Raw genomic sequence first — 22,142 nt, forward strand, 5'->3', positions numbered from 1 at the left:
GGGCGGGAGCCCTGAGCCCGGCACCGCTCGGTCGCTGGAAAAGGGGCCCGGGGGGGTCTTTCTTCCAGCAACCGGCAGAAAACGGGGCTGATAATTTACAGTGGCGTCTCCACTCCCTGGAGCAGCCTCTGCTGCGGGGATGCCAAGTGTTTGCAAGCTGGTGGAGCGGACGATTTTGCTTTTCACAGGGTCACAGAATCATCTCGGTTGGAAAAGACCTTGAAGATCCTCCAGTCCAACCATGAACCTCACACTGACCGTTCCCAACCCCACCAGATCCCTCAGCGCTGGGTCACCCCGACTCTTCAACCCCTCCAGGGATGGGGACTCCCCCCCTGCCCTGGGCAGCCCATTCCAACGCCCGACAACCCCTTCTGCAAAGAAATCCTTCCTAAGAGCCAGTCTGACCCTGCCCTGGCACAGCTTGAGGCCATTCCCTCTTGTCCTGGCGCTTGTTCCTTGGGTCAAGAGACTCATCCCCCCTCTCTGCACCCTCCTTTCAGGGAGTTGTAGAGGGCGATGAGGTCTCCCCTCAGCCTCCTCTTCTTCAGACTAAACCCCCCCAGTTCCCTCAGACAGGATTTCTCACAGCTAAAAGCTGCAGAGAAGCTTTTATGTGATCGTATTGTCCTGTTTTTCCCTGCAAGTGCAGCTCCTGCAGTCTTCCGTCAGGTTGCCGCAAGCCTGAGGGAGAAAACAGCCCATGTGTGAAGGTGGAGAGAGCTGCAGGGGCCGGGGAGCGAGCAGAAAGGCGAGGTGGTGGTGAAAATGGCACCGAGAAACAGGCCCACGGGGCCTGAGCAGAAAGCCGCTGCTTTGCTCAAACCCCACCAGGCAGCCTCAAATACAGCGCCCAAACCTGCACCCTCAAAAAGGAGTAGTGGACCCGTTAAGTGCCCGCACGGGCACAACGCTTTGAGACTGCAAAAGGTGTACGGAAAGATGCACACACTCACACACAAAAGGTTTACCAGGAAAGCGGCTGGCACTGAACCCGACCTCCTCCCGGGGCAATCCTCACAGGCAAACTGCTGTGGCAGCTCGGTGTGTTGGCGCCCTGGCGCAGAGCCGCTTTCCGAGCATTTGAAACACACCCTCGGCTTCTGAGCGCACGTTTTTGAGTCCCCAGTGCCAGAGGGGAATGGTGGTAATCCATCTAGCTTTCCTGCAGCTCCACTCCGGCTGCTCCGTGGCAGGATATCAGTCCACAGACGCCAGACCCTGGCTGCAAACACGTTTTCCTGTAAATGTTATTATTTGGGCTCGAGCGATCCAGAGGAGAGATCTGCAAATCGAACCCGTTTGCCTTGCCTGGTGGAAGATCAAAAGGGGAAAGGAATCAATGGGATTTTCAGAAACCTTCGGTGCTGGCTAGCACTGCCACCATCCCCTGCCTGCAGTCCTTATGCCAGTAGATGAGGCGGACCTGGGGCCAAGAAACGTCCCCTGGAATGAATTGGCTGCCGGTCTGGAAACCTGACTCAATGTCTGTTTGGCCCTCCTTGAGTCAAAGGGACCAGATCTGGAAAGCAGACAACAGGACTAGGTGTTTCTCCAGCCCTCAGCTTGGTTGGCCTGTGCTCCCCCATGTTTTTGAAGTGCTTTCTAGGACTGAGACGGGCTTGGGCAGAGCTTTCTGAGGTGGGCTTGCCAGGACTGGCCACTCTTTGGGAGATGCCTTTGCTGAGTTTGCAAGCATCCTGACAGAACAGACCCACCACCCTCCAACGGGCTCCTCCACATTCCTTCCTTGGTTTCTAACCCCAATCTACAACTGCATCCAGCTACAGGGGCTCTCTGTGACCCCCTCTGTGTCTGCTCACAGGCAGGGAAGCAGCCGTATACATCTCGGTTCCCTGTTGCTGCGCCTGATGATAGCACAGGACAGACCAGAGCAGCTTTCTAGCTGTTGCATCATCTGCAGCCCTTACAGATTTAATGGGACTAGATTTAATGAGCTCCTCCAGCTGCAAAGCGTTCTCTCGGACTGCTGGCCAGCAGTGAGGTCTCATCCAGAGGAAAAAGGCACATGCTAGTCCATGGGCTTTCATACACGTGGCCCCTGACCAACAGCCGTAATGCCTGTGTGCACCAGGGGATAGTTACTGCAAGGGACAGAAACCTTTGTACTTTTGTGCCTTCCCAGCAAGAACGCAATGCCAGTTTTCAAAGCTCTTAGGAACAGGCCACTCCTGCTCGGGGACAATTTTTCTTTGAAATAGATTTGTTTACTCTGTGTCATTCACAGCTGGCTCTTCTCTCTTCTCCCCTGGGTAAAGTGTAGACAGGCAAGAAAGGGGAGCAGAGAACGCAGCAGTATTCACTTGCAATATGGTAGTTGTCTCTGTGGACAAAGAGAGGAACAAAGTGGCTGGTAAACAGGCCTGATGAAGCTGGAACGCCAATGTCTGGATCATTTGTGATTCGACATTCTTTCAGTTCTTCTTGCAGAAAATGCCTCCACTGTCTTCTCTCTCATCCACTTACTTATATGTATTTATGTACTTACAGACACACTACAGTGAAAGGCAAAAAGTTTTTACCTACCATATACTTCTATACTGTACCATATACTTTCTAGCAGAAGTTCATCTCCTGAGGCAGGCTTTTTGTCTCTTTTTTCTTTTGTTTTGTTTTGTTTTCCTTAAATGCACGTGAAAACCAACCCATCCCATGTTGACCTAACGAGTTCTTGTACAAGCGTGGTGGAAAGGGAGTGTCTGTGATTGCTGTCTCAGCCTTGGAGATGGCCAGCACTGGGAATCTGTAGGTGTCTAAGAGAAATCCTGTGACGAAATACAAAGTAATGTAAGTCTGCATCACTCTGAGTGCAATGGAAAAATGTAAATTTGCAAATCTGCGTTTGGCCAAGTCTGGAGAAATAATTGTAATTCCAGCGTACCTGACTGCTCCTACCAGCCATATCTCTTACAAGCTGAGGGCACAGGCTGTGGGCAGCCCTGGCTGCTGTTCCAACTTGCCCCACCAGGAGGTTGGACTAGATGTCCTCCTGAGGTTCCTTTCAGCCTGAATTTTCCCATAATCCTAATAATAATCAGCCAATGCTTCCTGTAGCTGGAACAGTGCTGAAATCCGTGGACTGCTTCTAAAGACTGCAAAAGGGAGTCGCTGCTTGTTTGAGGTACAGCTGGCACAAGAAAGCCAGTGGAATCAGGATCAGTTGGCTCACTCACTTGGAGCATATTACTTCTAGAAACCTGCCCTGTCCAGGCCCACCACCAGAAGGGACAAGCAGCCAGGGCAGGTGAGCTCACTTGGCCCCTCTTCCCTCCATGGCCAGCAGCTCATTACCTGTGGGTGGCCTTTCGGACTGCTGCGCTCATCCCACCCCACTTGAAAACCGATCCACCCAGCAACTGAGGCCTGTGACTCTCTCAAGGAGAGCTTCCAGTATCTAAAAATAGCCAGTAATCCAACACAGCCAACACACACTGACGTGCTCATTAGGCAAGACCTCTTCTCCAGCTCCTAATTCTGAAGCAGTGAAAAAGAAGAAAAAAAGAAAAAAAAAAAAGGCAAGGAAAACTCGTGATGCTCTGGAGGAGCCCTCGGCCATGGGCAGCTAGCTCAACCACCCTCAACCACCTAACATTTCCCACTGCCTCTCCCGAGCAGACCCATCCTCCCACATGCCATCCTCTACCAAACATGATCCTTATTCTCCAAGTGGAACGTCGAGTTCACCCATCCTGGCCCCGTCCCACTCCTGAAAACAGGGTGCTGGATCCCCATCAAGCACCACTCAGATCAGAAAGGAATCAGCCCATCTCTTGGGGCACGTCTAGAGAGTCCCTGCCCCACAGGACCTGGGCACGTGCCCTCCAACCCACCTCCCCGTGTCCCATGCCACCAGCCTCCCCAGCCCCACGGTGGTCTCCCTTCTGCAGGGTGGCAGCCCCTGTGCGCAGCATGCACTTGTAGCTCTAATAACACAGGCTGTGGACAGACAAAGACCCGTGACTTAACCCTTCTTTCTGCACTTTGTCATTGGGATTATTGCAAACAAGAGTTTCCAGTTTCAGGGCTGTGAAAGGCCCCTCTGTAGACCTAGAAGGTCTGTCTCACCTGAACATGGTGGAGGAGAAGAGAGGGGGCAGGGGTGAACTCCTATTAACGCACTGCTTTTACGCCCTGGAATTAAGCCAGTGGTTGCATTTAGTGCCAAACTGCACAGTGCAAGACTGAGAAGAGACGTACACCTCCTTCTCCTTCATTTCTGGATTACCAAGGACATCTTGAGAGTCTTCCAGGCTGGGCACTCTGTTCTGTGTCTGAAAAGGACAATTATTTATACCTGGTGCTAAAATGAGTGGTTAGTCCCACCACCACCACCATCTCCAACGCCCTTTCCAGAGGCACCACCTTTTAAATCCCCCAAGGTTCCTCCCAGACCTGCCAAGCAGCAGAAGAAAGCTGCATTATGAAATACTTAGCAATTGTAACTGCTTTGGTGCCAGAGTAACAGTCGAGCTATTCTTTAAAAAAAAGAAAAAAGAAAGAAAGAAAGACACAAAGAAAGAAAAAAAAAATGCCGTAACCATAACTGTAATTCACACTTAGCTCAGTCTATAAAACTTCTCCCTTCCTGGATCTAAGCCAACAGCTTGAATTTTTAGTGAACTCTAAAGTTAAGTTGCCCTGGTGATAAATGCATCTGTGGGGAAAGGGGGGGGGGGGGGGGGGGGGAAGTCCCCCGTCCCCCCATTTTTAGCGCAGCTCAACATTTTTCTGCAGAATTTGTATAGTTTCTAAAGTGGACATGAAGATGTCCATTAACAAAGGGCCACAACAGAAAACAGGAATGAGAGATGGGAGGAGAACTTAATTGCAGCATCCAGGACCATCATTAATTAGGATTGGGGCTCTAATCACAAAGCCAACAACAGATAGGTTGGTTGGAGTCCAGTAAGTTAATTATGCTGCAAATGTGCCTTGACATGCCTAAATATGACTGTCTCGAGGGAAAAGAGGCAGGACTGATGCATCAGCTAGCTGTGTTTTGACCTGCCATCAGGTGTCCAGGACTTTGTTCCTTCGATGCTGACCATGAGAAGCTGGAGGACATGGAGTAGACATTATGCTGTAACAGGACCGAAAGGCAGAGACTAGAAAATCTCACGCATCTCTCATCTTCAGCAAGGCACAAAATGAGACAGAGATGAACAGTAACCCTGTACAGGTACAATCAGTCCTGCAAGTGAGGAAAGAGGGTTAAAATCAAGTGAAGAACCACTAGGATAAACACAGTCAAAATCGATAGCCTGGATTTGGGTGCTGGCAGATCATGAACATCTCACCTGCATGGGAGATGCCAGCCCCAACATGGTCCCAAAGGAAACTTTACACTGGCTTCACCATGCAACAACACCATTAAGGAAAAATGGCCAAAAAAAAAAGATTGTATTTCATACCGGTTGTGCCCAGAGAGGTGTGGGGCACACCGCATCTCTGATCCCTGAGTACTTGCTGTTTAGTATTTTTAGCCTTGACCGGAGGATGCCTGTTTATAAGAAAACAGGACAATGTCCTACATGCCCCTTTCATTTCTCCCAAGAAACTTATGGGACCACCTGAGAGAGAGCTGGATTTCATGCTTTTTCCTCATTCTTTTCCTAGCATTTACTTTTCTTAAGGGCATGAAAGGCACCAGCTCTGGAAACCCTTTTTCTGTAGCCCAGTACTGTCCTGCAGGAGCTCCTCAGAAGAACCTAGCTCAAAGCACAAAGGACCCAAGGAGAGGCTTGCATCAGTCCAGTCTCTCAGGCATGCCCAGCACATGAGAGAGGGTGCAGCCCATACCTCAGCCGCACATCCCCAGCTCATGGAGCAAGCCTGCTTGTGGGTATTTACCCTCCCGGGCGCATTACTGTGGTCAGGCCATTATCATCAACAGCTTGAGGCAGCATCAGAGACATCCCCGGGATGAGGCGGGGGAGGAAAACACCGATGGAGTTTTTATCACCGTTTTCCAGGAGAAATGGCCATCTGGAGCCTTCCTCTGATGGCAGATGTGGGAATATCAAAGGAGAAACAGGCGCCTCCTTTACCTCAGTCAACAAACAAAACACCTCCTTGCAGGCAGGTTAGGAAATAACATAAAATCGGCTGAGGACAAGTTTCCATTGACGGCAAAGAGCTGCCCAGAAATGAGTCACGCAGGAACATTTCAGTCAGACCTCCCCCACTCCCACCAGGGGATTTGCGGACAAAAGGGATTTATTTATATTTTTTGCTATTTTTTCTCTTCAGAAAATATTCAGATTTTGATGGGAAAATAAAACTGGAAAGTTTTTTTCCCCTTCATTTTTGTGCTTTGAACAACTTCTTTCACCACTCGTGTGGAATTGTCAGAAGAAGGGCCTCAAGGAAAAGCAAAAGCAGGAAAAAAAAAAAGAAGCCTTAAAATCTGGGGAGCAGAAAAGTTCATTTCCAACGTACACAACGCATACGCAAAACACTTCTCTGCAGCCTTCCCTGTCCCTCCCTCCTCCTCTGAGTCTGGCCGTTATCCGCTTCATCCTGCTGCCCTGAGCAAAGCCATCTTCAGCCCTCGTGCAGTAGGATGTGCACACTTTTCCCAGGGCTAGACCCCACCTCTTGCAGAGAAGAGATAGACAAGGTCCCCCAAGCAACGAGATGGGGCAGGGTTCACCATCAGGCAGGTGGTCTCTCTTGCATTTACTGTCAGTGTTGAAAAATGGCAAAGACACTGTGCTGAAGAGCAAACCAAATGGCTAAAGCCCCCAGAGGGTTTTCCATTTACAACGTTAAGTAAGCAAAGGGAATGTTAGGAGCAGTATCCTGGCTGTTAAATAATCAGAGGAAAATAAATCAGTTACAGAAAGTATATCTGCATGGAATGGGGAGGGAAACTGCTATCATCAGTGAGAACTATCCAGCAGCATGGATTATTGATTAAAGCAGTAAGTGGAGGTGATGTGGGATGGGAGACCCAGCTCCATCAAGTGCCTGATGCCCGGCCTCTGGTGTTTTTTGACTCACCTGTTGGACCCACAGCTCTGTTTCCTTTCACCAAGCAGATGCATCCCTATGTAAACCTGACAATGGGAATCCTTCCCTGTTTCATACATTTCCTTCAAAAAGTTAAATCAAGTGCCTGTACTCTTAGGAACAATTCTTAAACCAGGTACTTCAGTTAGGCTTAGAGAAGATGCTGGCCCTAGTGGGACCAAAATTAATCCCCAAATAGAGGACAAAAAAGAGACTGTGACACAAATAGCTGGACAACATGGGAGTGTTTGTCCTTCACTCTTCTAGCACCGTTGCTGAGGACATTGAAAATGTAAGCTCCTAGGCAAAAATGTCAAATGCAAGGCAACTCCAGTGCCTTCATATAAGCTACAGCAAGGCTGTAGACTCTGCCTCTAGCAAAGGAAAGGTCTGGTACAGCCCTGGGGCTTTCTGTATCACAGGAGGAGCACTAATGCAGAGGAGACAAGTCTCATCTGAAAACCTTTCCCATTTTTAAAATGTTAAACAACAACAGACAGGATCAGAATCTTTGTTCAAAGTTATAGTTAGTCAAGTGGTTTCCTCCTCCCTTTTTCTGGACGAGAATCTCCTGTACACCAAGGTGTACCCACCAGAGACCTAACACCAGCTTACCCAACAGCTGATAGCAATCTGCCGATGGATGGACACCCTTTCCAGCCTGCAGCATACCATCTCCATCCTCAGCTGAAGGGAGAAACCACTGCCATAGTGGAAACATTCGGTTGGGTTTTGCAGATCAAGAAGGAGGAGAACCTAATCTGAAAGGAATCAATTCTATTTTCTTATAACTATCAAACATTTCCATCAGGAGCAAAGTGGGAAGCAAATCTAAATCAAAGCAGCAAGACCAGCTCATCTCAAAGCAAGGCAGTGGTTTAAGAAGCTGAGGGCAACACTAGGAGGAAGAAAGCAGACTACCACTCACAGGAGCCGGGTTCCCACTCTCACCTTTTGCTTCATGATCTTTGGCAGGTCTCTGATGCTCCCTGAGCCACCGTCCCCTGCCCCGCTGGAGATTTTCTAGCACCCATGTCATGGAAAGCAGAGCCAGAGATGCTGTAAAAAGCACTCAGCTTTCATTCAAAAATAAATTGTGGGCGTCATCGCTGGTTAGAAAACTTTGAAATGGTGAACGGGAAGGCAAAATTGAAAGAACTAAATGTGTGGGTTGTTTTTAATCTGATGCTTTGCAAAATCAACTTCAGATCAGGAACTAAGGGTCAGGAGAGACCTGACTCCTGATTTCACAATGCTTATTGCTGGCAATGCTGGCATGCCACTTCCTCTGCTTTGTGGCTTTGACTGAAGGTGCCTCAGGCAAAGAACAAGGTTTATTCTGTGAATGTTCAGCGCCAGGCCCAAAGGGAGCAGGAATCACCCTGAACTACTGGCATTTGAAAGCCCCTGGCTTTTCTGTGTCAGTCCATCCACACTGCACTTGCCAGGCTTTCATAATTCGCTGCAAAGATGCAAAATGTCCCAAACCAGCATCTCTCTCCTGACACACAGAGAGGTCAAACAGTGAATATTTCATAGAAATCATAAAATGGTTTGGGTTGGAAGGGACTTTTAGAGATCATCTAGTCCAACCCATGAAGACATTTCAGGCAGTCCAGATCCAGGCCCAAGGGTGCAGCTCCCGGTGACTTGGAATAGGACTGCTGTCTCAAATGAGGTCTGCCACGAAATTCAGCCTCACCAGCATTGAGCAACAAACTCCTAAACCTGCATTAGTGACAAAAGGCTCACTGAGTCCCCCATGGCTGCATCTACACCTCCACCTTCCTTCAGAGGCTGTGCTTTTGGAGATGCCTGACTTCATCGCTGCACCCAGCTAGGAACAGACATCAGGATCTCCGCGGTGTCGGAAATCTACGGAGGAGCCACAATGTGAAGGTGGTGAGTTCTGGCAAAAGCTAGAAAATGCCATTAACTACAAAACAAGCACAGGACTATGCAAAAATAGGAGACTGTTTCATAATGTGCTCACATAAACAGATGAATTAAGCCTGCTCTCCAGACAGTTCTAGCTATATCTGCCTTGCAAGTGCTTGACTTTCCCACCTTAACACTGTGCTCTTAGCATGCTTTTTCTTCGCCGTGTGTTGTATATAGAAAATACAGCCGCCCTCCCGCACCCCGGCTCTGCAGTAAGAGAATCCCAGTGTTGAGTGAGTGCAGGCACTTACCGGCTGACACAGCATCCCCGCTGCAATCACAAGGGTCTCTTTATAGAGCGGCTCTCTGGGCACACAGGACCTGGACCAGCCTAACCAAATCAGCGGAGAAAAATAAACATCCTTGTCTTGGAAGTGCCTAGCACAATTTCATTAAGCCAGACTACGACTGCAAAGGAGCCGGATGTATATTTATTGAATTGAGCCCTAGGAGAATAAAAGGGGAAAAGAAGCCCCTGGCTGTTGTAGTGAGGGGGGATTTAAGGAAACTAAACAAAGCAAGAACTACCCCCCTACTCAAATCCCAATGCTAAAAAAAGAAACTACAAAGTCATTTTCAGATGTGATTTCCGCAGAGGGTAATGTGAACATGCTGTGGTTTTAAAACAATTACATGAAGAAAGGTGTCTTTTGGAAAGAGGGGCACAAGAATTACGAGCGTGTTTCCAACCAGCGGCATTCCTGCCTGTTTTACGGCACGTTCTGGACGCCGGCCTACCTCCGAGGTGGAGTGTGAACATAAAACATTTCCCCAATTGTTTTCCCCGCTCAGATGCGGCGATGCTGAACAGCTGCGAAGCGACGCGCGGGCAGCGTTCCCTGGCCTGGCTTTCACTTGCGGTGGCAGGGCGCAGGGGTTTAAAGCTAATTAAGAAATGAAAATTGACTCTCGACTCCACACATTTAACCACCTCCCCTTGCTCCCAATCCTTCCCAGGGAAGGGGTTTCTGTTTCAAGCTATTTCAGATCAACCCCTGTTCATTTTTCTCTGCTTTCTTTTGTCTCTGTTTTTTTTTTACCTTATTGGAAGTGGCTCGAGAGAGGCTATTTAAAATGTTTCAGTAACCAAAAACCAGCTTCCAGTAAAGAAATAACATTGACTGCTCTGATAATCCCTCTTACAATATCTGTCTCCTCCCTTGAGTGCTAACACTGATGCAACATTTCTTTTAACAAATAACCCCGAGTTCTTACTTCTCCCCTCAAAATGAGGTCCTGGACTGGAGATGCATTAGAAATGTCACCCTGCTCTGCTTGAGAGAGATACAGAAAATATGGCCAGTCACGCCTGAAGGACATGGAAATGCTTTATTAGTGATCAGAACAGCAATATAGCAATAACAATAATAGCAATAAAAAAACGTGTTGCAGTTATACTGGTATAAAGGTGTAATTTGGGCTTTTGGCCTTTGGCTTGTATCCCTACTAAGAAAGAATAAAAGGTGAAATGAACTGATCAAAGAAAAAAAATAAAAGGTACCCAATCAGGTATAATAAATTATAACGCGAGAGATGGCCTGCACAAGGAGCACGCAGAGAAGTTGGGGCAGGCAGGGATGTTTCTCTGCCGCTGCACTGATTCCCTCCTGCAAGAGCCTGGCAAACACTTTCCCTGGGCCCTCCAAATCGCTCCCCGAAATGACAGAGCCATGTCCCTCTGCCCAGCTGCACCCAACCTGCCAGGGCTGCGGGAGCTGACAGGCAACAGCGCAAGATGCCGCAACACGAACAGCATCTCTGGCACGTCAGGCTATCTCAGCCTGCTTTTAATACCAGCAGCATCCCTTCCTCGGGTCAGGAGTATCACATTTCACAACCCTTCTGGTGTGAGAAGTGGGAAGGAAAGACAGAATAGCCTCTCAAGAATATTTTAGCTGGGCTATAAAAACTGATGAAGCAGGCTGCCTTCCATTCCTGATGCTTCAAAAAACTTCTCCAGAAGCAGGAAAACACAGGAGGAAAAAGCTACCCCTCGCTTGGCATCGGGCTGCAACACCTCCGCACCCTTGAGGACCCTTTTTCCAGGCAAAAAAAGGGGTGTTGTAGCTTAGGCACTTTGCAAAACTGGGTGAGTAGATTTGCCACACATTGCTGGACTGGGGCATTGAAGGGAGACCGGAGATAATTATTATCCTTAATTATCTGAGCAGATTTGGGAGCACCAATGCACCCCGACAATGCAAAGATGGATTAATACAAACCTATTAAGGTTTTGTTCCCCAAAGCATGAAAATTAAACTCTAATACAACGCAGTTGCCTCTTCCTTTTTTTTTTTTTTTTTTTTATTTAAACAAAAGCTAACAACAAAGAAAATGGCAAGAAAGGCAGAAAAAATACAATCATCAGCACCTGGTTATTACCAGAACCAAGCCATGGGGTATGGAATCTGATACCCACTGCCTTTATCGGGTCAGGGTTTGACAAGAAATAGTAGATTATGGTAGATTTTCAAAGCCCTTTTAATAGCGCAGACAACCGAAAAGCTGAGTACTCCAGTCTCAGCCTTATTAAAGGCTATTTTCATAACCATAAACTAACAGAACAATGTCTCATTTTGTAATTAATACGTATTGTTATTAATAGATTTAAACAAAGCTGGCTTTCATTCCTTTATTTTGTCGTGCATTTGGTGAAGCACTTAAAGGGGGCCATTCCAGTGTACACATATAACTGTTTTAATTACATCCTGTGAATTTATTTTTCCAGGGAGAAATATTTCTCAGGGAAAATGTCTATAAAAGTAACTTTAGAAGCAATGTAATTTTGTGTGTGTTTCCTATAGGAAATCTGTTTAGTTTAAGTCCCAGGTTCTAACACTCTCTTTTATGCAGCAGTGTGACCTGAAGAATGCTGCTGACAGCCACGTTAAATCCTTGTATCTCTTCTGAAATGAAATTGCTGATGGATTTGTGAGTCAGATCTTGATGGGACCTTGCCTCCTCCCACTTGACTGGATTTCGCTTGCAGGATGACTCCTTCACAGACACGCCCCCCAAAAGGAGGCACCTTACCTTAACAGGCACTCCAGGAGTTGATTTACGTGCCCATGTTGGCGTTGCATTTGTGAGTTATTTTTACCATCATTTATTTAACCAAGGACAGCCCCACAGGAGCCTGACTGTAGTTTCCCAGATATAAGAGGAAAAACTTTATGGATTTCACAGCCATCAAAGTGAGAGTTCCCAGGAAATGTATCCTCCAGGAGGGGCTTTGGTCAGGCTAGAGCATTTATTTCTTGCTCCTAGGAAGTGACAAAGACAGCTGGAAACTCCCGCCCGTGGCCACTTTGTCACCCTTAAACTCCTCATTTCTGGCGCTTGCACCTACCGTTTCACCTTCTAACTTCATCCTGACTTTGGGGAGTTAGCAATCAGTGACGTTTCATTCCTCTGCCAAGAAAGAGTCCATGTTCCTCTGGGTGACTGAACACAGACCACAGGGACAGGCATGCTCTGGGTCCTTGGTCCTGCCTGTCTCTTCTCTGCAGACCACAGGCTACTCCCCATTTGGCACAGGTCTGTCTCTGCCCAGAGACTTCGCTTGGGTTCTGCTTGTGGTTCTGGTCATGGCCAGACCTTCAGCAGCTTTGACTTCTAACACAAGGTGATGGAAAAGCTGTTAGCTCCCTGCTGCTAGAGCCTGCAAATCAGCTGCTTCTTCCCTGATAACTTACTCTGTAGCACTTAGTTCATTCTGCTCAGATTTTGCCCTATGCCTCATCATTGTGGAAGAGCAGATATACCCCAGGCACGCCAGTGAAAAGACTCTGCGATGTCCCAGCACTGTGATGTCCCGCTTGGAAAGCCTTTCTCTGCCCTACATCCGCTGGGCACTGGTGTGAGGAGTTACACCAGGTCACCTTGGAGAGGAGAGCACCTTTCCTCACCTGACGAAAAGGGCCCAGCTTCTAAGAAAGCCAAAGGAATGCAAAAGCAGCTTTTCCTCTAGGTAGTGACCAGGAATTGGACACTTCAGAGTGGCCCCTTGCCATCGAGGAATTTCTAACACAGAACAAGCGTGACCCGCTCCGACCTTCAAGTGCAGTTTTGCACTGAGTTTTCTTCTAGGAGGCTTGAAAAAGGGCTGCTGCTGGGCCCCCAGATCCCAGTGCTGCAGCAAAGGAGATGCATTAGGATGTGGGACAGTGACAACTGGTGTGCAAATAGGCTGAGGTTAAACAAGGGAAGTCAACTGTCCTTCCCAGACTCTGGGCTCCAGAAGAGTGGCCGTCTGTACGGCTGGAAACAGTCTGGGTTTGTGCATGGCCCTTGAAGAAAAGCCCACATGGCTGGAAGTTTCTGATGGTAACAGTTGTCCTAATAAGATCGTTTCTCAGCTTAAGAGAAGACAAGTGTTTTCAAGAGTACTTACATTCCGCTGCACCTTTGTTCCTAATTGCCTTGGGCTGATTGGGCACTGCCTTCAAATCAGCCTTAACTTACATGCTGCACTGCCAGATCCTTTGTCAGAAATGTCCTCTTCCTTCCTTTTCCTCTCCACCATCAAACCAGAAGTAAATCTATCATGGCTTCTTGCAAGTCAGTGTGATCAGCTCTCTGTGAACTTATTCAGCTCTTGCTGCTGTGAGGTTTCACCACCTTGAAAATTACATCCTTCCAGAACACAGAGGAAAGGGTTTGAGTCATTTTAGATATAGGAAAAAAAAGTAAAATACAGAGAAATTAGCTTTCCCATATGCAGTGGATAGTGGATCAGCTTTGCCAGGTATAAAAACCTATCCTGGTTACTTACTCATTGAGGTGACAGGATACTTTCACTGTTTACTTGAGATAGTACATTAGCAGTACCACAAATCAGTCTGTAAGGACCATTCTTTAACTCCGGGAAAGTGGGACTTCCAATGCCACAATACGTGGTGTGGCATTTTGCACTGCCATACACACTTGTGAAATACGCAGAAAGTGCTCTAGGCCAACAACACAGGAGGAAAAAGACAGTTGTACCTGATCATATAAGAGAGCTAGTCTCCAACAGATGGAGAAACAGTCATTATTAGCCCCTACTAATTCTTCTCTATCATCCCTATTGATCTCTGTTGGCACTGTGGAGCTGGGGCTTGCAACTGGCGTAAACAACGCACAGAGATGGTGCTGTGAGTTGCTAGTCATTTAAATCAAAGTGATGGAAGGGAGATGACCTGTCCCAGACTGACAGAGATCTGCTGCAGAACTGGAGAGGAAGCCAATGTAGTGAATGTTATTGTGTTCCCATGCCAGTACTCTTATTGCTTTGATCTGGAAGTCTTTGGCAGGACTTGATGTCTGATCTAAATTTATCTGGATTTTGGACTGAGCTGGATTGAGCTGTGCAATCCAGCAGCCCGGCTGAGTGGCATCATGTAAAAAAGTCTCATCCACTCCTACTTACCTCTAAGAAAACCTGGATGGTGGACTTGAAGTCATCCCAAAAGGCTGCACCTTCACCACAGCAGGTGCTGAAGTTATGGCTATGATCAGAAAGTATCGACTCACCCAATTAACTCCTAAAATTCAAAGAGAATGGAAGATACTGTGTTGAGCAGATGAAATGTGGAACAGCAAGGCTAGCAGTTCCTAAACACTTTCCAGTTGGATTGGTTTGAAGGAAAAAAACCACATTGGAGCCAAGGCATGAATAAAAGGCCTAGAGGTCTCCAGAGGGATGTGAGGTCCAAGGCTGAAATGGAGCATCCCATCCCCCTGCAGCAGATTTCACTCTGACCTTAGAGGGATACTCCAGGCTCACACTTTCTGGGAAACTCTTTTTGCAAGGCTCGGACACAGAAAGAGAAAACCCAAGTGGTTGGACAGATAATTTCCCAACTGATGCTGTGCTGTGTCTGTCTGGGCTTGGAATAAGAGATGCTACTCTGAGTCAAAACTAGACAGCAGAACAAGGCCCATCTTGGACAGGCTGGCAGACAAACCTGAAGACAAAGCTGCAAGGGGTCAAAGCACGGTGGTGGGGTCCTGCATGTCTGTCAAGGACATGTGAAGAAAGGATAAGAGATTAGGGCAAAAATCAATTTTATCTCCTGCATGCATAGGAAAACAATCTGCTTCTGCAGGAAAAAGGCAACCTTACATGTTTTTCTTGCCGGTGAAGTCAGGGATCCAACTTTTGCTCTGATGAGTGCCATGCTCATTTACTAATTTTTTCATGGCTTGACCTGTGAGGGGTCCAAAATAACCCCTATATCTCAAACCCTCTTTCCATTGCTACTCAACAAAGCAAACTACTTTACAGCCCAGACACTTGGTTACCCAGGACCTGGAGGAAGCCCTTGCAGGCTGTCGTGGAGCCCACCATCTCTTGGTCACTGGACTTCCCAGGAAGAGGCCAGCACACTTTTCTTTACCAAAGCAGAAGCACAGAGCCTGCACCCACGCTCTCATGAGATAAGAGTTACAGAGGAACACTTTTAATCAACTTCCTCAGTAGATGGTTAAAAGATTTATTGTCTAACATGAGAAGAAATAATGGAAATGCTTGGGACAAAGTGCTGCAGGCTGTAACTCTTCACCTTGCCTGAGGTCTTCTTTAAATGGCTTCCATGCACCAAAGTGTTCAGGCAACCAGCAAATTCTCCGTGGCTGGTACACGACTCCTGGCTCTCCTGCCAAGGCAAGGATACCCACCTGCTCTGTGAGACAAGATGTTAAGGCTTTATCTCCCATCGCCCAAGCTAGCCTCTCCAGCCTCTTGCTTGCCTCTCCCTCGTTTTGTCCCTAGGCACTAACCACACTGTGACAGCGCTGGGAGTTAGGTCATTTCCTTCCCCCCTTCTCTCCACGGGGTTTTAATTACCATTGCCATTGTACTCCTTAATTTGACTATACTCCTGGCTTCCAGTTTAAGCACCCCCCCTTTTTTTTCTCTCTTGTTATGAGCCCTTTAAGACACAGCTGTAAAACTCTGCAGACCGTATATCATAACACTTCATAATCACACCTACATTTTGGTAACACGACAGAAATCAGTTCACTCCTGGTGACCCAGAGAGCCTAAAAGCCGTACACCAGCGCACATTAATAACAAAGCTGGGAGTGAGGCGTCGAGCTGGAGCACCACTGCCCCCCGCCACTGTCCTCAGTGGTCCTCTGGGAGGACCTTGGTGGGACAAGGCTGAACCTGAGGGAGTCAGGGGACTAGGAGCACCGTCTCATTCCCTGGAAGGTCCTGGCTGAGCTACATCAGGTCTGCATGAAGGTGGATGCTTCCCAGTGCTTGTTGTCTTGGCGGGGCTCTGCAGCTAACAGTTGGGATGAGCTGGCTCATCCTGGCTTGTATCAGAAATGGCTCATCCTGGCTTGTATCCTGGCTTGTATCAGCAATAGCGTGGCCAGCAGGGACAGGGAAGGGATCTTACCCCTGTCCTTGGCACTGGTGAGGCCGCACCTCGATGACTGGGTTCAGTTTTGGGCCCCTCACTCCAAAAAGGCCATTGAATGACTCGAGCGTGTCCAGAGAAGGGCAACGGAGCTGGTGCAGGGTCTGGAGCACAGGTCTGATGGGGAGCGGCTGAGGGAACTGGGGGGGTTTAGTCTGGAGAAGAGGAGGCTGAGGGGAGACCTCATGGCCCTCTACAACTCCCTGAAAGGAGGGTGCAGAGAGGGGGGATGAGTCTCTTGGACCAAGGAACAAGCGCCGGGACAAGAGGGAATGGCCTCAAGCTGTGCCAGGGCAGGGTCAGACTGGCTCTTAGGAAGTATTTCTTTGCAGAAGGGGTTGTTGGGCGTTGGAATGGGCTGCCCAGGGCAGGGGGGGAGTCCCCATCCCTGGAGGGGTTGAAGAGTCGGGTTGAGCCAGCGCTGAGGGATCTGGTGGAGTTGGGAACGGTCAGTGTGAGGTTCATGGTTGGACTGGAGGATCTTCAAGGTCTTTTCCAACCGAGATGATTCTGTGACTCTGTGATTGTGAGCTGGGCTTCCCAAGGCACGTTGCAGGGGGGGTCCTGCATTTCTGTGAAGAAGGGATAAAACGAAAGGGTAAAGTTAGATTCTTTTTATCTCATGAGTACATAGGAAAACAGTCTGGACACGTGAAGACAATAGACAGCCTGCCAGTACTGAAAATTGAGTCCACCATCCTTTAGAGCATATACACACACGTGTAGGTGTATTCATCCACCAATAATGAACTTTCACTCACAGAACATTCCGCTAATTGAACAAGAAAATATATTCTCTTACTTATTTTAACTTAATCCACGCAGAAGACGTGTTTCTGAGGCCCCGGGCTCCAGCAGGAGCACAGTCCATCACAAAGAAGACAATGACAGCCACACATCGTGCTCTTTGGAAACCATCCAGGCAGCTGACCAAGCTCAGCACGGGACAGGGTCCCTCTCCTGTCATGTGTTTATACAGCACCTTGCGCAGCAAAGCCTTGATGTAGTTAGCCCCTTTAGCTGTAATGACACCAATAATGGTTGTAAAGCCTTCCCTCCTCATCTCTCACAGCTGCAGACCTCCAACTCACTGTGACTTTATTCTACCCAGGACCCTATTTCCACCCCCAGCGGTACGTCCACTGGTTTTCAAGGCAAAGGGCAGTGCGGTTCTGGCTCTCATGTAGCACCAGCCCTTCCTCCACCGTGCAACGTGCTGCAGCACAGTCCTTATATGTTTTTCCTCCTGGCTGCACATTTATGGCCCTTATCCAACACTTAGAGAAGTTTGCAGAGCTCTCGCCATTGACTTGAGCAGGTTTTGGATCAGGTGCTGCAAGTAAAATTTGTCCCAGCCAGATACCAGTCACTAGGGTGTAGTTTTTGAGAACGATTTTAAATACCGAAGCCCGGGCCTGGGCTTGGCTCCCTTGCTGACCTTTCAGAAAGCCTATTCTCATTTTGCTTGGCTTCTTTACTGGTTCTGCAGCCGCCTGTGGGTTTGGTAATGGTTCAGGTTACTTGCTGATGGCCTGTTCTTCTACCTCTGCCTTTCAAGAAGAGTTCACTCCAGGATTTATAACAGGTTTTTGGTAGCACCCTCCATACTTAAATCTGTAAAACCATTTCAGTTTAACCACCTGTTTTCACACGCTCATAATTTCAAAAAGCATCCACCTTTTGGGATAAAATTTTCCATGCTTCGGCTCTTGCCCAAGGCACTATTTTTTTTTTTTCTTTAAATAAAATTCCAAAAGAAAAAAAAAAGTTTGATCCAAATCCATTCCACATTTCTGCGCTTGGCCTGAGGCAAGAAACTTTCCCCATTCAAAAAAATTTCTAACCACACTTCTTGTTGTGGAGCTCAAAGGAAAAAACTGATGCTCGGGAGCTGCCACAAAAACTCTAGGAAGACAACTGGAGCCCAGCCACGGGCTGAAAACCCTGATCCACCCCAAAGACTTGAAAATGAGGTGCCTCTCCTTCCCTTGCTGTCAGGCAGCGGGTGGTACATAGCGGATGCAGCTCTGTGAACTTGCAGCGCATCCAGCAGCGATAGTGTTATGAAGGTGGCTCCTCCACCATGAGAGCCCATAGCCAGGCTGTGACCCAGCCTCTCCTGGAGCCAGTGGGAGCTTTTCCACCAAAATGGACTTTCAGTCATGTTTGCAAGTGCATCACTAATTACGGGTGGGCTCAAAGCCCCCTGAAGTCAGTAGGAGCCTTTCCAGTGACCTGAGCTATCTGAGCAGCTGTGGTTCAAAGGGTTGACAGGGTCTGTGAGAGAAGCCGGCACAGCTTGTAAAATACATGCCAGGTTTTTCTTTTATTTTTCAATCCCTGCTCTTCAGGACGTCTTAGGAAATGAAATGCAAAGAAATAACACCGGGGCAATACTCAGGCTGTAAGATCAAGCAGTCAAAGTAATCAGGAAATTGTTTTAAAAAACCTTACGTTGCTCCAGAAATGTTGTCTCAGCTTCCCTGAGCCATTTCTGTTTTCCCCAGTGTTAAAGGTAACATATCACTTATCTTATTTGAATCTGTCCTCATTCCTGTTACAGCAGCACACGGGTCCCAAGCCACCCCCAGGGCCCCAGACATGGCAATCAGAACAGTCCCAATCCCAAAGTAGGGGCCTAGCTGCCCCCAACAACTTTTTGCTCCTCCTGCGCTGTATAGGCTGCCCTGGAGAGCTGTCCCACTCATCACCCCCACAGATTAATTTCTGGTGGTACAAGTCTTTCTTTCACTCTGAGCTCTAGCTTGGAAACCCAGATATCCAGCTTGCAGCTGCCAGAAGACAGGAGAAAAGGATCTGGGAGGAAGAGATCCCTGGTACCACCACTGGATCAGAAGAACTGTGAGGCAGGAACATTCCCGGATCATGAAATAGGGCTGGGGCGCAGCAAAGAGCTACCTGCAAAGCTCCTGTGTCCCAGGTCAACCTGTCAGACCATCCTTCCTCCAAACCTAAGGCTCGCTGGGGCAGCCAGCCTTCCTCCAACGTGCTTACAAGATGCACAAGGTCCCTGCCACTCCATGAAAGCTGCTCTCAGCAATCAGGAGGCAGCTCAGCCACTCTCCAAGAACATGCATTGGCACAGTCCTTTGGCGCAACAGCAGCTGTATCACACCCCCCTTTCAAGCGACCCGGCTGTTTTGGATGCCTTTTCTGCCAAGCAAGGCAGCGTCCATTCAACAGCCTCTTCTGCACTTTGCTAGGGGTGGCTTAGGTCCACTCCAGGATTCCCTCCTTGTGAGTCCAGTCATAAGTTGCTCTTCCAAAGCCTGAGATTTGGCTGCCTGCTTTTGGATGTCTGCAGAGATGTTGATCTTCTTGGCCAGATAAAGGCTAGCGCCATACCCAACACCTTGTTTCCTGTTACAGGAAAAAAAAAAAAGCCTCAAGACCTCTAAGGCAACTACCTCCAGCCAGGGGACTCAGAGCCAATCATGTATAAACGTACATGTCTACGTTGATTAATCCCTGCTGGGAACATGCTTGGGATGCTCCATTTCCATCTCTCGAAGCTTTGGAGAAGACACAGCTGAAGAGAGGCCAATTTCTGAAACAGCTTCAGCAGTACCACAGTGCTCTAGTGGTCTTTACTACCCAGGGACTTCAGAGAGAGCAACAGGGCCATCACCAAGCAGATGCCTCAGTGGTTGATCTGCTTGATCTTGTAGCTTTCCCAATCCAGTGTGGCTACAGCCTCGACAATGAGTGTAAGGGTGTAAAAAGAGAGCCAAGCTCCAGGAGACAGTCAGAGCAAGTACTGAGAGTATAGGTCCACAGCAGGGGAGGTAAAGGTGTGGCAGGACTGCAAATTAAATATTTGACATGAGGAAGGACACTTTGCATTTGCACAAAATAATTAAGGACAAATTTTTTGGTCAGGCTCTGGGAGTGAGCTGGAAGTGAACTCAGGGGGTGTTAGACACCTCACACAAAACCCCCTCCCTTCTTCGCAAATTTCAGCCTTAACTGGGCACCGAAATCTGCACTTAAAAACCCAACACTTTCCAAAAATGTTGTTGCATTTAACAGTGCAACAAAACCTCCCACTGCCCCAACTTCTTTTCTGCAGAAGCACCAGCAGGTGACTGGGACTCAGCCCTGCACGGCCACCAACCCATCCCATCTACACAAACTTGGGAAGGACTTTACCCCTTCTGCGGGGGCTCCTTCCTTCTCCAAGCACACTTTTCTCCCACGGGGGAGACATCCTCTCCTCTGCATCACACCGTGGCTTCCCCACAAAGCCCAGCCACCAGCAGAGCCAGCGCTGGCGGCAGTGGATGCGGATGCCGAGACCGGCAGTGGGAGTTCGCACGTGCCTGCCCCCGCGGGCTGTCCCCCCTCCGCCTTGGAAGCAGCTGGATGCCTTCGGGTGGTCCTGTGCTCCGGTTGCTCTCCGCGGTCGCATACTGAGAGCCCGCAAGCCCCGTGCAAATACAGCACATGATACTTGAGAAAGTGACATTTTAACGAAATAACACACTTAACGCGCATTCCCACACAGCTTGCTTCTGGTCGCTCCTACCGGCAGATATAAAATGCAGCACAATAGAACAGTATTTAGCTGCGAGAGACCCTGGTCTCTCACCCTCCATTTTGGCTCCGAAAGACAAGTATCCTGTTAACGTGGGCTCTGAGTTTACAGCCCTCCGTCTAATGGAGTTGAACATAAACCCAGCCCTTTCTTGACACTTCTGTGGACAGGAATGAAAAGCTGACAGCCAGGGAGCACTAAAACCGGAGGAGAACACCTTTCCTTCCTCCCAGGCTACCTGATTGGCACAGGGCTACCTACAAACAGCAGAGCTTGGGTGGCCCATGAATTCCCCCTGGCCCCAGGGCCGGTCTCCAGCATGAGGTTCTCCTCAGCTAAGCTGCCCCTGCAGCCACCGGGATCCCATCAGGGATGCTGAGGCCATCGAGGGGGCATTTCTTGCTCTCCTCTGCCTTGTCCCACTCCACCCGTGCACGGTGACAGCCACAGCTTCACCACACTTTTCCCTATTGGAAAATCTCCTCTGGCTTTTCTCCGCTCAGCAGCTTCCCTGCATCCAGGCTGCTCAGGATCACTTTAAATCAAGATCTCTTGGTGCATCCTCTAAAACAGCTACCCCTTTGCTCTCCTGTCAGGCCATTTTCATTTGGACCCATGGCTGCTTGCTGAAGACCCAAACCGTGGGGATAGAGAAGTACTTTTATTCAGCTCCCACCCTGCCAGGAGCAACAAGAAGCATGAATAAGACTCTTAGTGTGACTAGAACAAATAAACCTTCCTGCTACCTCAAGCTGCACGCCCCAGGAAGGGCTATGCATCTTTGTCCAACCTAAATAACACTATCTCTTCTTGCAGTCCTCTTCCCCTTCGTCCCTCCAAGCATAACTCTCGGTGAAGAGGCTGGCCTGCAAGAGGTGAGCACAACAGAGTGAGAGCTGGAAAGGATGCTAAACAGAGGACAGGAAGAAAAACCCTCCTGCACGAACTGCAGAGGAAAATCCAAGCACAGTTCGGTTTTACGGCTAAATATAACACAGCAAGAGTCATCTTGAAAGACAGATGAGCTCCGCATCAGCTGCAAAGGAATTCCAAATCTTAACTGATATGTAAAAGGAGTAATTTTTAACTCTCCCGTCCTCTCTCTCCTTCTCCCAAATCTCCGCAGAGACAACGCACAAAGATCCAGGTGTGACTCTGCAGTTACGACAAACCCAAAGAGGTTTGGCAGTGCAGTTATACGT

Source organism: Strix uralensis, chromosome 6 (genome assembly GCF_047716275.1).
Source record: "Strix uralensis isolate ZFMK-TIS-50842 chromosome 6, bStrUra1, whole genome shotgun sequence".
NCBI lineage: Eukaryota > Metazoa > Chordata > Aves > Strigiformes > Strigidae > Strix > Strix uralensis.